Source organism: Triturus cristatus, chromosome 3_1 (assembly GCF_964204655.1).
Source record: "Triturus cristatus chromosome 3_1, aTriCri1.1, whole genome shotgun sequence".
NCBI classification, from domain to species: domain Eukaryota; kingdom Metazoa; phylum Chordata; class Amphibia; order Caudata; family Salamandridae; genus Triturus; species Triturus cristatus.
The window spans coordinates 1,031,156,031-1,031,170,622 of record NC_140583.1 but is presented as its reverse complement, the minus strand read 5'-3'; the positions used below and the strand labels follow the sequence as shown (position 1 = coordinate 1,031,170,622).

Below are 14,592 nucleotides of genomic sequence, written 5' to 3'. Positions count from 1 at the left end.
CAGTGATGTGTCAAAATGATAAATGATTCGCTATGTCATTTTTAAACGTCATGGATGCACCATATTTACAGTATGGCACACCATGGCGTAAGGATAAGCCAGCGTCAAAAATATTGACACTTGCGCCTGCATGATGTCGTAGAGGAAACTGAAGCAGAGGCAGCAAATCTGATGTAAGGGTGTTTACTGGCATGCAAAGTGACACTAACCACCATAGCGTCACTTTTCATGCCATCACGCTCAAAATAACTTTAAAAAAATGACGCTATAGGAAAAGCATTGGCACACTTCACAGAAAGCAGTCATGGAGTGGGGGGAACAGAACAACTGCCAGGACAACAACCCCAACAACCGCAGCACCTGCCAGGATGTCGAGGCGACTCCCAGGGGAAGAAGAAGTGGAGGTGCAACTTCAGTGAGGAGGAGAATGACATCTTGATCACTGAGGCGACAGAGCACCAACATCAGCTTCTTGTCGCCTCAAAATTGCTGTTAGGAAAGAGAGAGACCATTGGGCACTCCATAGTGGCCAAAATCAACAGCGTGGGACAAGCCAAGAGGACAGTCACCAACTGCAAGAAACGCTGGTACAACTATAAGTGAAGGACGAAGGAGAAACCTAAAGGCAGCCATCCAGACCGGAGATGGAAGCCCAGAGCAACAGGGGGAGCTGGATGCCTCAATCAATGGTAAGACTAAATGTTGTTTTCTGCCCAGGTGGGGGATACTTCCATGCATACTAGCTAGCAAACAACATTGATGTGACAAAATGGTGTTAGGGAGAGTGTGTAAGTAGCTGCCAGCAGTGTGGCACCAAACACATCCTAGATTAGGCACAATGGTTTGACATGATCATCCATACAAAACATGCAGCATCACCTACACACACAGTGCAACAGTAGGTTAATACCTGCTTTGGGCTGTGTGCTCATTTTCAGCAAGAGTGCCAATTACAGTGCACTGTCATGCTAGAAGATCTCTTTAGTGACTCTATTGCAAACTTTACATGATCTACTCCTTAGGTGCTTCAGCTAGTAACACGTGTATTCAAACACTGGCAGGAAAACCTACAGCATGTGCTTAACCCAACCGGAGCAGACATGACAACTGCCACTCAGTTAACAAGTAAGCAGATGTGAAAGTGCAAAAGATAATTTATTGAACACACCATTAAGACCTTAAAATCTAAAAATCTATGACATACACTAACTATTTGTATCTAAACTATGCCTAATTTAACCTACGCTGCCTTACTTACACTATCCTAACTTGAAACTAACCTTACCTACCTAACCTTAACTTATCCTACTCCACACACATAACAAAGCAGACTGATTAAACATCTACCCCCCACACACCCCGTTAATGCATATTTGCACATGAGATGAACATGAACTACACTTAAACACAAACTACCTAAACTTTCAAATCTATTTTTTTTTTTGAAAATTGTTCTTTTTTATAACTCATACTAAACCCACTTAACATATCCCCACATAAAAACAGATATATATTAAAAGCTATAAAACACAAACACTAACCTAACCTATCACTATCCTAAAACCTATCCTAATCTATGCTAAAAGCCCAAACAATAACAACGAGCAATATGATATGTGGCGGGCCAGAACGTTGAAGGGAGGGCCTAAATGTGTTAGTCGATACAGTCCACAGGCTGCACACCATTTGCATAAGGATTGCCACCTGCAGTTGTAGTACTGCCAGCTTCAAATGTGTCTCTATCTGTATTTCCAGCAAATACCTCTCCAACTCAGTGGGCTGATGAGAGGTATTGGTGACCGACTGTGGTGCCTCTGTTGGGGCGGCTGTGGAGGGTACAGGTGTAGCAGAATGACCGTCATGGAGATCCTCCACTTGTGACCTGGTGCTTGCCCTTCCCATTGCTTTCTGTCCCTGAGGTGGCGACTTCCAAGTCCCTGCTGCCCTTGATTTTTTAAACGTGTGCCCCATGCATTTGCATGCCTTGCCAACATGCTGTATTTGTCTCTACCTGTCCAGGCTGCTCCAATAGGATTTCCCCTGACCAGGGGTCATGTTGTCTGTTGGAGAGCAAGGAAATATGTATCAGACCAAGCTGAATTGTCCAAATCGTCATCAGTTACATTCATGACTTACTATTAGCAGCAAAAGTGGTATGTCCAGGCCGAAACTTACATCTATGGAACAAATCATGACCAACCGTCATGAGCAGCATGTACTTCCCCTAACATTCCAATGCTAAAGTACTCAGGTCTTGGCCTTATAGGTACAGGAAATGGCAGTGTTTGGCCTCATAAACATATAACTATGTGCATATGAATTCAGATTCTGAACAATGATGTTGTGTACACATGAAATGGATACATGGTCCATCTAGCTATTCCCTGTGGATTGTCATGCAACATGCAAGAGGATAAATTCTATGACCAATCACCCATGTGAAATGAGTGATGTGTAGCAAGTACACATACTGTGCCTCAGCAATGCTTCACTGATATGGCATTTACACAAAGCCACATGCATAGCAGCATAGATTGACTTTGTGCCTGGTAGTTGAAACAGAGATGGAGTTTGGCTTGCTACCTCTGATTCAACACACCTGTTGGACACTTCTCAAAATATTACATATGGACATCCCTGGAACACTTTAACATAGATCACATAATGCACATAAATCAATAGCAAGTGCTCCTGTACATACCAAATAGTCTTTCCTTACATTTCTGTACGGATTGTAACCTAGATGCACATCAGTTTACTTCCTCCATGTGATGAGTATGTGCATGCACGCTGTAGATATCAGATATTTTATTATATTGTGCCATATTGTGCAGGTAATTGCTCAAAAATGTTTAATGGTGAAAAAGCCTGGGGCCACAGTTTGGGTAACAATAGCAGTTGGTGGAATGTGAAATGGCCTGTAAGCTGACAACACAGTGCATACATGCCTGTGGTACTTAACACATTGGCCTTATTCCTCACAAAATGATACAAAAGTATGGGAACTTGTCTTTTATAGGCATTGGGTATATGAGGGCATAAGTCAGGCATGTAACAGCATTGGCATGTTTGGACTGGTGACATGTCCCACATTGACTCATTCCTATTCAGTCTGCACTGAGGTAGGAAGTATCACAGCTTGTATGGACCAGCCACACATAATTGACCACACATTGCCATGTGCATGCATATACTAGCAAGGTATATCAGACAGCCAGATTGAAGTTCATCCCTCCAAATCTGTGTGCACATCGAGTTTTGTGACGCTATGCCATTTTGGCAAATGCTCCTCTGTAGCTCAGACTAACTTGTCCAAGATATGCAGTACTCTGAGGGATGCACATGCACCCTTGATGCTGGATGACAGTTCCCACATATCATGATAAATGAGGGATAAGGGGTGAACCAAAGTAACTCATTGGCATGGACAACGGACTGACACACTCACTGCAACAAATGGAGATATGTAACTTGATCCCTGGTTTTGTCTGCATGGATTATACTTTTGAACTATGGCACATCACAAATACATCTGCATCATTTATACTATTAATGAATCATGTTTTGGTATGCCAAGCCTGCTCACATGGTCAGCCAAAACCATTGAAGAACAAACTATGCCTAGACGCTGAACGGCAGATACATGTATGGATTCCTGAACAATTTGCAGTTTGAGTGTCATTAGTGTCTGACATGCCTTTAAACATTTAGACGGTACCAATTTTGGTAGGGTGGAGTAATGTAGTCTGCTGGCATGTGCATGTATGATGTAAACACACAATAGAAGAATACATCATTTTGAAAAGCTGTTCACTGTGCACTTGGCAACAGTAGATGTGCTGTTGACAATTGGTAGTGTTGTCTGGGATATGTGTTACACTCCAACCACACCTGTGTCCTGAGCAAATTTGGGATTTGGGAAAACATACTGTGTCAGGGAAATCACAGCCTATCCCATCCAACATTACTATCACATATTCGAGGTAACATGTTGACACTTTCTGTCCATATTATCTGTGAGAGGGACATTTGAACTAACGACCATCATTTGGATTTTGGGCAGGTGATGGTACATGTTCCATTTATGTCCACTATATAGCTTTCACATTTGCACAGAAGATTCTGGGCCTCATATCATGTGATCCTGCATACATGGGGAATTAATTCACATTGGAATTTGGCCCTGACATTTGCACATGCAACTTTGTCCTACTTCTGTTGTAATTTTACATGTAAAGTAACGCTTATTTCCACTGACTAATGAGGCCCCTTACACGTCTCACTGCATCCAATATACGGGAACACACACACTCATTACAGAGCAATGGAACACTCAGTTGACACTCACTGGTCACATTGGAATCTCTGAAGCTCGCCACCGTGCCCAGGGTGTACGGGCTTGTTCCAGTTATAGGAAAAAAATGTGAATGCTGAACATGTACACTGTGTACACATGAAGCACAGTACATTGACTTCATAAATGCCTTGTATTGTCAGTATGTTGGACTTGAAAAGTTAGGCAGAGTTGGATTGCCCTATGTAAGCCATATAGCTTTGTATTAAGATAATTCCAGGCACATACAAAATGGCACATTGTCTTTGGGCAAACAGCTATGCTGCAACTCCATATGATACCAAGTGATGTACTAAAATATTCTAAATTAATTGCTGCCTAATCCTGTCTACCTACATGTTTATGTTATGTAGTAGTTGGTTTTTCATTTTCATACATAAGGGCAAATTGTAAATACAGTTTGTTGTATACAAGAAAATGGGGATGTGTAACCTTTCTCAGAGGTGTCTTGTTGCAGCCTTCATAATGTTGTGAAATCACATTGTTGTAACAAGAGGACTGCAAATGTATGCTGTAATGTACAAAGGAAATAAGTTAAGCTCTAACATAATACCAAGGTAATTCCGCAATAAACTTATTTTAAAAAAAAGATAATATCAGGCACATCATATATCAGGTGCACAGAGGGCAGACAAGGTACCAGACTAGATTGCTACAAAGTACGAGGGAGCCTAGCTTTGATGGCAATGTGAACAGTCTAATTTGACTGAGCATACTCTGCAATGTAGGATGATGCTGGGACCTTCTAATGTATATATGTATTCTTTACAATGCTACACAAACCAGGCAGTGCGCATGCTGGTTTGTGTGCCTCGCCATGCTCTTTACATGTGAGCAGTGCACTGTGAATGAACAATTATCATTCAAGGCCTCTACAGGCTCATACAAAAAGTATGTGTGCATATCAAGGGGGTAAACCAAACACCCTGTGCAACCTGTGACCTGATGACATGTGAGAGGGCTTCCCTACAACATGCATGGAGGGTGGCCCCCACAGTTTGAATGACAATGCATCCTGCACAGTGCCGGATGGGTCCAACTGCACCTATGGGCCTCCCACTGCACTGCATGGAATGTTTATGCTATTGTCATGTCCCTGTGAACAGCCCCCTGTATAGGAGAGTAGGATCTGCTTCACATGGGTACCCCCACATTTTGCTGGTGTTTCACTGTTTTTCGACCATAGTCTGGCTGTGGCTGTGGCCCTGCTAATCAGGACCACAGCCTAGCTGCTTCCTCTCTAAAATGGTTTGCATGTACATTAGGTACATATCTAATTGGATTCTGGAGTGCCTTATAAGCCCCTAGTATATGGTATACTATGTACCTAGGGCATAGGTACCTCAGATGCCTACCAGGGGCTGAAGCATGCATTATGCCACCCCTGGGAAGAACTCCAAAATGGCACCACAAGTCTGCTACTGCAGCCTGGGTAAGGGTGTGCTTGCACCCCTTACAGTGGTATAGGCTACCTATATCACTACCATTGCACACACATATAAAACCTATAAGTCACTCCTATGGCAGGCCTTAACAATCCTGAAGGCAGAGTGCTTGGTTTTTATGTGAGAGGGTGCCCCTACATGAGCAGGGCCCCTCTGCAGCGTTTGGAGTACCTCCTCTGATGCTGTTTGTGGTGCGGCCTGACCATATACTCTTAAGTGCATTATACCCTTGCGGTAAATGCTAACTTTGGAATGGCTGCACGGAAACATGTCGTGTTTGGTGTCAAATGCTTTGGAACTCTACCCCCCCCCCGCCAGTTCTGGCTGCGAGGGTAGCATTCCACCCTTCTAGAGGGAGAGACCTAGACCCTGGACATTGACGGAGTATGTGTGCTTCCGGTTCCTGTAAAGAGGGTATGTTGCTGCAGGGGAACCAGTTGCACATGTGTGCAGTCCATGGCACCCAACACATGTGACAATCCAGCACTGACATAGAAGCCTTGCTTGCTCTCCAGCTGCAATTGTTGTGTGTTGGGGAAGAGGAGATACTGTGGTGTTAGGCGGATGATGACATCCAGGACCGAGGGTAGGAAAGCTGAGAATGATGGCTGGGAGACTCCTGACACTCTGGTTGTTGTGATCTGGAATGAACCAGATGCCAACATGTGTAGGACAGCCAAGAGCTTGACCTGCGGCGATCGCCCTGGGAGCTGGTGCCACGAGCTTTAGCGCTATCTGGTGTAGCAGTTAGACAATGGAGTCTCTTCTGAGCCAGAAGTAGGTGATGACCTCATTCAAATTAACTTTATTCAGCGCGCGGCCACAAAAGTTTCAACAAACGAACAATACAAATTTAAAAGATGAAAGTTCCTCTACAAGCTAAAATTATACTTATACATAGGTGTAATAATGGCCATAGAATTTCGAACCAATCTGACATAAAAAAAATACAAATCATTTCATCTCCCCACCCAATTATTGCACTTCATAGCATTTCCTAATGCCCATTGCTGTTTTAATAAAATTTAGCACAGCAGTGCACATAACAGGATTGATCAGTGATTGCAAATATCTGTACCCCTCAATATATGTACATGGGCAAATATTTATTAGCAAGGGTACCAAAAATCTATGCCTTGGTTCTTTATAAAGTGCACAAAAAAGAGTAAAGTGCAAGGTGCTCTGGGGAGTTCTATTGTCGCATGGGCAAGAAATAAGGTCGTCCATCCACCCAGATTGTTTGGGGAACGCCACCAAAAAGTGCAAAGTGCTAAGGTGGAATCTTGTTAAAAGAAAATGCTTCTGGCTGTTCGTTGTAAAGGATAGGTAATTTTGCTGTTTGGGCATGAAAGGGCAGCTAGGGCTGGGTACCTCCAGTTGTGGATGATGCAAATTTGCCCAGACACTATACTCCTCTTTAATTATACCCTTCACGTTTGTGGGAATACTCGACGGGATGTCAAAGTACTCACCCAACCCAATCTCGTATAACCTATCCCTCACAAACCAAAGCCAGGGGATCTTCACAGACTTATCCAAATTAATCTCCCAGGAAAACTGTAACTCCTCTGAAACCCAAATTTTGGCCCACAAGAGCAAGGGGGCAGCGCCGATGCAATCTTCTATGTATTCCATCCCCTCTTCCCGATGAGAAAATGAGGTGGCAGAGCTGCTTGGAATCATCAGCAGACGTTTTATAAACGTATTCTCCACCACTTGTAGCGAGCGACTTCTTTGATAGCCCCATTCACCCGCCCCATACGATGCAACCAACATGCATTTTGCATTGAATAAGGTAACAAGCTCGGGCACTGGCTTGTGGCCTAATTTACAGGCAAACCTAAAGAGCCCCTCCACTACTCTACTTGTTTGCTGTGCCCTAGCTGTGATCAGGGAATCCCATTTCATATCCTTGCTAAACATGTTCCCCAGGTATGTAAACTGTTCCACCCTTTCAATGGACTTACTCCTTACTTTAAAACTTCTGGTTTTAATCTGTTTTGGGCCGCATACCATTATGTAAGACTTTGAGAAATTAATCCTCAAGTCTAATGCCACCATAAAATTTGTAAAGGTGTCCAGGGCGGTTTGGAGGCTTTTGACTGTCAAGGCCATGAGTACATGAGTATCGTCCGCATACGAAAGCAGTGGAACTGGCTGACCTTTATTGCGAGGAAAATCGAGTTTCTTGCCTAATAAAAACACTTCCAGGCCATTTGTATAGATTAAAAAAAGAAAAGGAGCTAAAATGCACCCTGGCCGAACTCCTTCGGTTGAGGCAATAGGCTTCATCCTTTCCCTGTGTGGTCCGAATCTTATGGAAACAGATGCGTTAGTATGTAGCCTTTTTAAGAGCAGGATTAGTGCACTTTCAAAGCCTATTTCTGTCATTAGTGCCCACAATTTCCCCCTGTTCACAGTATCAAATGCACAGGACAAGTCCATGAAGGTAAGGTGGATAGAGCCACTCTTTGCCGTCATGTATTTGTCCGTGATCAGAGACAAATTTAGGCACTGCTCTGTTGTTCCCATTTCCCTCCGTTAGCCATACTGCGTTTTTGAGATAATCCCCTTACAAGTTGCCCATGTCTCTAGTCAGGCAAGGATTACCCTACCCAATATTTTAGCGGTAGAGTCAATAAGGGAAATAGGCCTATAACAGGCAGGATAATTTATATTCCCTTTTTTAAACACGGGTACAACTATGGCCCCTTTCCAGGATACTGGGATTGGACCAGTCACCGTCGATTTAAAAACTTGAGTTAGCAGGGGTGCCCAAAGATTTATATTTAACTTAAAAAGATCAAGTGGAACTCCATCTGGGCCTGGAGCTTTCCTACTAATGCCTGAGTGCATCCTCCACCTCAGTCACCGTAAGTGAGGCACTAAGCTCTGCTAATTGCGTCATATCGGCCAGGAGCTCCTCATTAAGCACTGACATCTCCCTAAAGATAGGCACAAAACGTAGTTCCCAGGTATCACCCAGGATCAATAACTCCATTTTTCCTGCTTCCTCAATGAATTGGGGTCAATTGATGATGGCCCAGAACCTTTTTACTATCTCTAAAAGCGCTGGGTCTCTCCAGATCATCCCACACTATGCGCCTGAGCTCCTCCTTTCTTTCACTGATGGTGGTTTTATTTAAGCATCTCACACATTTTATTTGTTCTCTGTTACAGGGGTGTGTTTGGAGGGTGGCTTTTAAGATCTTGTGGGCTCTAGAGCATTCTGCATTAAACCAGCGGCTCTCACGGTGCTGCTTGGGCCTGGCTGGGCATGTTAATCTATTAGCTACATTAATGCAGAGCCGTTCAAAGTTCTGTACAATCATGGATAAGGAAGAGTCCTGCTCCATACAATCCATTATTATTATTATTATTATTATTATTATTATTAATCGGACTTATAAAGCACCTGGTTACACTAAACAGTGTGTCCCCACGCTACGGTGTGAGCCGCTCTGGTAATCTACAGAAACCTAACCAGGAGGGAATAGATGAGTCTTCAGTTTCTTCCTAAACATGCCCTCGGAGGGCTCCAAACGAAGACTCACTGGGAGTTTGTTCCAGAGTTGAGCCGCCAAAAAGCGGAAAGAGCGTCCACCCATCCTGGCTCTCTTTACAGCCGGGACGCAGACCAATCCCCTCCCCTCAGACCTCAGGCGGCGAGTTGGAACGTACGGGGTAAGGAGGTTCAGCAAGTAAGCAGGCGAAGTCCCATGAATAATGCGATGGCACACACACAACGCCTTAAACCAGACTCGTTCCCGAATCGGTAGCCAGTGAAGAGAAACAAGAGCCGGTTTGGAGGGAGCTCTCCTAGGACGTATCAGGATCAAGCGGGCCGCTGTGTTCTGCACGCACTGGAGTTTCTGCATACACCTTCCTGTAACACCCAGATATAAGACGTTCCCATAATCGAGGCGAGATGTCACAAGGGCGTGAACTAGGGTCTTCCTAGCTGCAATAGGTAGTATATCCAAAGTTTTCCGGAGTCTCTTAAGAACTCCGAAGCAGGCTCCCCCGACCCGTCTGGTGTGGTATTCAAAGGAGAGGTAGGAGTCCATCCAGACCCCCAGGTTTTTTGCCTGGGCACATGGCACAGGCGTGGGGCCCAGATTCTGCGGCCACCACGCAGACGACCACACGGATGGTGCTCTTCCCACCACCAGCACCTCGGTCTTATCACCATTAAGTTTCAGACAGTTTTTGTCCATCCAAGAATCTAATTCTTGCAGGCATGCCACCAAATTTGGGGCTGCCGACTGCTGTTCCTGAGTCAGGGACACCACCAACTGGGTATCGTCGGCGTATGATACGACTCTGATCCCAAAACCCTCAGCTATCTCCGCTAAGGGAGCCACATAAAGGTTAAATAGGGTCGGGCTCAAAATAGAGCCCTGGGGAACCCCCTGCTGCAATCCCATGACCCTAGAGTAGAACTCACCCTGCCTCACCTGGAAGCTACGTTTTGTCAAAAATGATGTTAACCAGCCTTAGGCCCTACCTGACACACCTCCCTTCTTTAAACGGAACACTAGAGTGTGGTGGGCTACCGTATCAAAGGCCGCACTCAGATCTAGCAGGATCAAGGCAGCCGTTTGACCCGCATCCACATATTGCCGAATGGTCTCTGTTGCCAGAAGAAGGGCTGACTCAGTCGAGTGACATTCACGGAAACCCGATTGAGTGGGGTGTAGGGGATGACATTTCCCAATGTGAGCCGTGAGTTGCTCATTTACCACTTTCTCTGCGATCTTAGCAAAGTAGCGTAAAAGAGAGATAGGTGGCAGATTATCTAATCGCTCCAGGCCTAAATTGGGTTTTTTTGGGAGGGAAGTACAACTGCCTCCTTCCAACAACTAGGGACTGTACTGGTCCTAAATGAGACCTCCAAGAGATGTCTAATAAAGGGATCCAAGGTTTCTAAGCACCCCCCAAGCCTTCTCGGGGAGGCCTGATCTTTAGGGGAACCTGACTTAACACTCAGGCAGATTTTGTTCAGGCTTTCAGGGGGAGGGATCAAAAAGCTATCTAGTGCCTCATCCTCACCTACAGGTCCTGACACATCCCGAATATCCTGGTCCACCACGGCTGAATCAGGAAAGGTGGAATAAATTGTCACCACCTTGTCTGAGAAAACTTTCGCTATTTGGTTACAGCGTTCAGCTGAACCTACAGCAGGAGCTGCCACTGTACCCAGGGAAGAGATCTCCTTATAAACCTTGAATAATTCCCTAGTCGAGTTACCAGCAGACCCAATTCTTTCAAGATAATATTCCGCCTTAGTTTTCCTGATGAGCTCATGGTAGGCCTTCAGCGCCGCTTTGTACTCACTCCTCCCTAGAACAGAAAAATCCTTCCTCCATTGCCTTTCAGCTCGTTTACAATCTGCCTTGGCCTTTCTCAGCACAGTATTAAACCAGGGGGCAGATTTTTTTGCTCTAGTTAGTATTTTCCATGACCAAGGGGCTGTACTATCAAGTGCTTCTCCTATCCTCCTATCCAACTCTAAGCAAGCACTGTCAACATCCTCACCCCCCAGCAAACCCCCCGCAGGAGGGCATTCTTAAACTTGCCCGGGGAGAAGCCAGCCCATTTACGGTAGGCTATTCCCTCCTTCAAGTTCTCCAGCACCTTCGGCTTAGGCATCCGCATAATGAAAGGGACTAGATGGTGATCCATCCAAACCAAGGGCTGTGGTAAACCAACCACTACCTCCTCCCAATTAGTAAAAATAGGATCAAGCAGATGACCCTTCTGGTGCGTGGGACAGATAGCACTAAGATTAAGTTGTAGTGTCGCCAGTTCCTGGCGCAGCACTTCAGCCACCATACATCCAGCATCTTCCAGATGTAGGTTCAAATCGCCTAGCACTAGGAACTTGCTGTAGCGCAAAGCTGGTTGGGTAAGATATTCAACCAAGCTTGAGGTAAAGCGGGAGGGGTAGCCCGGAGGACGATAGACCAGGAGGCCTTTTACAATACAGTTACTTTCTACCGTGATGGTAAAAAGGCCGGCCTCACTATCAATAATAGAGATAGGTTCAAGTTGGGATAGGATGGCGTGTTTAAAAATGATTGCCACACCACCTCCCCTGCCAGCGTCCCTATCAATTCGCCTAACAGTGTAACCACATGTTAGCGCCTCAAGGAGCTCAGGAGCAGAGTCCTCATCCAACCAGGTCTCGGTAAGAAACATAACATCCACCTGTTTGTCGATAAGGAGATCATAAATCTCCAATCTGTGCTTCCTAAGAGAGCGACAGTTCAGCAGACAGCAACTCAACGCGGGCAATCCCTCCTTTCCCTCGTTCCCATAGTCAAACTTAAAGGTGCAATACTTCGCAGGCTCCACACATTAACTTCTGTTGTTATAAGATATGGCCCCCAAGGGGAAAAAACTAGGCCCATAGCCTCCACGGAAGGTGTACGACAGGGATGTATCTTGGCCCCTTTTCTTTTTTTAATTTACACCAATGGATTAGAGGCCTTTTTAATTCATAAATAAATTGATTTTCCGCGTATCGGAGGCATACAGATCCCGCTACTCTCCTAGGTGGATGACACCGTGTTAATGGCCCTTACAGCACATGGCTTCCAGAAACTGCTTAACACATTCGCAGATTTTATGCTGGCTCTTTATCTAAAAGTGAATTTTATAAAATCGTATATTATGGTGTGTGGCCCAAAAATGACAAAAACAAGGAAATATATGGTGGGTGACAAGAGAATTGATAAACTGAGTAATTTTAACTATTTAGGGAATGTTTTTAATAATAGGCTGATTTGGGATCCGCTCGTCACAGCAAGGGGACAACAAGCACATAGGGTAGTTGAGGGGCTTTTCTGCTTTGCCTGAAAGCTGGGTCATAAGCCAGTGACTGAGCTGGTCACACTTTACAAAACCAAATGTGTGCCTGTTGTAACATATGGGGCAGGAGTGTGGGGATACCATGACAGTCGACAACTACAAATCATGGAAAACAAGTATATTAACCCCTTCGATGCTGCGCAGATTCCGCCGCTGTGCTGACGGAATCTTGCGCGGGCGTGGTCATGACGGAATGGTTCCGTCATGAGCACAGCTCAACCGTGGGTCATGACGGAACCATTCCGTCATGAGCACCGAAGGGGTTAAAAGACTATTGATGATTCCAAATAGTGCCCCCACCATCTTCTTTCATCAAGAACAGGGGCACAATTTTGTGGAGGATCGCATAGAAAATGCCTCCCTGCTCTTATGGGCCAAAATGTGGCTGTCCGAAGAGCTAGTGTTCTCCAGAGAGGTTATTAAGGATTGTATTACGCTTGATGGAGCACTTTCTATTCCTTGGCTCTGATTCGCAAAGGACAGTTTCTGTAAATTAGGTTTGGGAGATTATTTTGATTCCCCAGACAGCATCCCTGAAAATGCTAAAAACATTATAAGAGAGGCCCATTCTGCAGGGGCGAAGATATCCAGTTCACACTCTGATGTAACAGGCCACTTTTGTTTATCTCCGAATCAACAGCAATTTTATCTAACTTTTACGATAAATGTACAGACTCGATTTTATTTAACTAGATTACGCTTACTTACCCTGCATTTCTTAGTGGCTTTTTCGAAACAATCAGGGTGGGAAGATAAACTGGAGCCTTGCCCTTGTGATAATTCGGCAGCTCAGAGCACTGTGCACTTTATGCTAATTTGTTCCCTTTACAAAGAACCAAGACAAAGATTTTTAGTTCCGATTTTAAAAGAGATTAGGCAGTGTTCTTATATTGAAGGGTTGTATTATTTATCTTCACTGGCCACTTACGACATATGCACTAAGGTTGCCAATTATATTAAAATAGAGCTATGGTGATTAGTAAACGGTATTAGCCATTTCTACTGAAGCCGATTAGTGTAATTCTCTAAACAAATAAAACTATGGAGGGAGCCGCATGCCATAATTATGATAAGTGTCATGTAATATAGACTGTAATTTTACCAGAAGATAGTTTTAAGGTGTATTTTGTTTAGCATTTTATATAATGAACTGATGTGTATAAATTGTTTACTATGCTACTTTGTATTCTGATCACTGAAATAATAGTTTGTCATGATGATTTTATGAACTTTTATGGTTTCGAATTAAACCGAATATAGTTATTTTGACTTGACTTGATATCTGCATCATAATGCACTGCTGCTTTCTAAAGTTTTTTATTACATTGTTACCAGCTGGGGGAGCAGGATGGTTGGAGGGTGATGTTTATTATGAAGATAGAGTATTGTATTGTTCTTTACATGACATTAAGCTGCGTGTTCTATTGTGTTGTGGCAGCACATAACAAATGTGAATTGTGATATATTTGTTTTTTGGAAATGGAAAATAAAGTTTAAAAAAACAAAACATTGCTTCGACGCATCACCACACTCAATGGTAATACCCTTCACCTGCACCCTCTACACCTACAACAGCAGCACACCATTCAGTATCATGCTGACCGCTCACCACACCGCACCAGCATTGCACCACAAGCTTGCATGCATCCGCCTCAGCACACGCTCACTGTGTAAGCATGCCACCAAGCTGTGGAACCTCATCCTCATGCTCGCTTTCAAATTTGTCTTCGTCACCTAGACATGTCTCAACCCTTTATCAGCCCTCGACATCGCCACAGCAATACCCGATCGATACAAGCTCACCCATCAAGACCATATCAACAAGCCAAAAGTAGGAATTACCATCATCCACATAGAGACCATCCAATGCACCACAACAATGTACAACACCACCCCTGCCATGGAACACCTCAACAACAA

The 14,592-nt window shown here is 44.4% G+C and overlaps 1 protein-coding gene across 1 annotated transcript in view; it reads right to left on the bottom strand.

Moving 5' to 3' along the window:
* LOC146861442 (NXPE family member 4-like) overlaps nucleotides 1-14,592 on the bottom strand; it is a 517,437-nt gene that overhangs the window by 257,444 nt on the left and 245,401 nt on the right. The gene's annotated exons all lie outside the window — the stretch shown is intronic.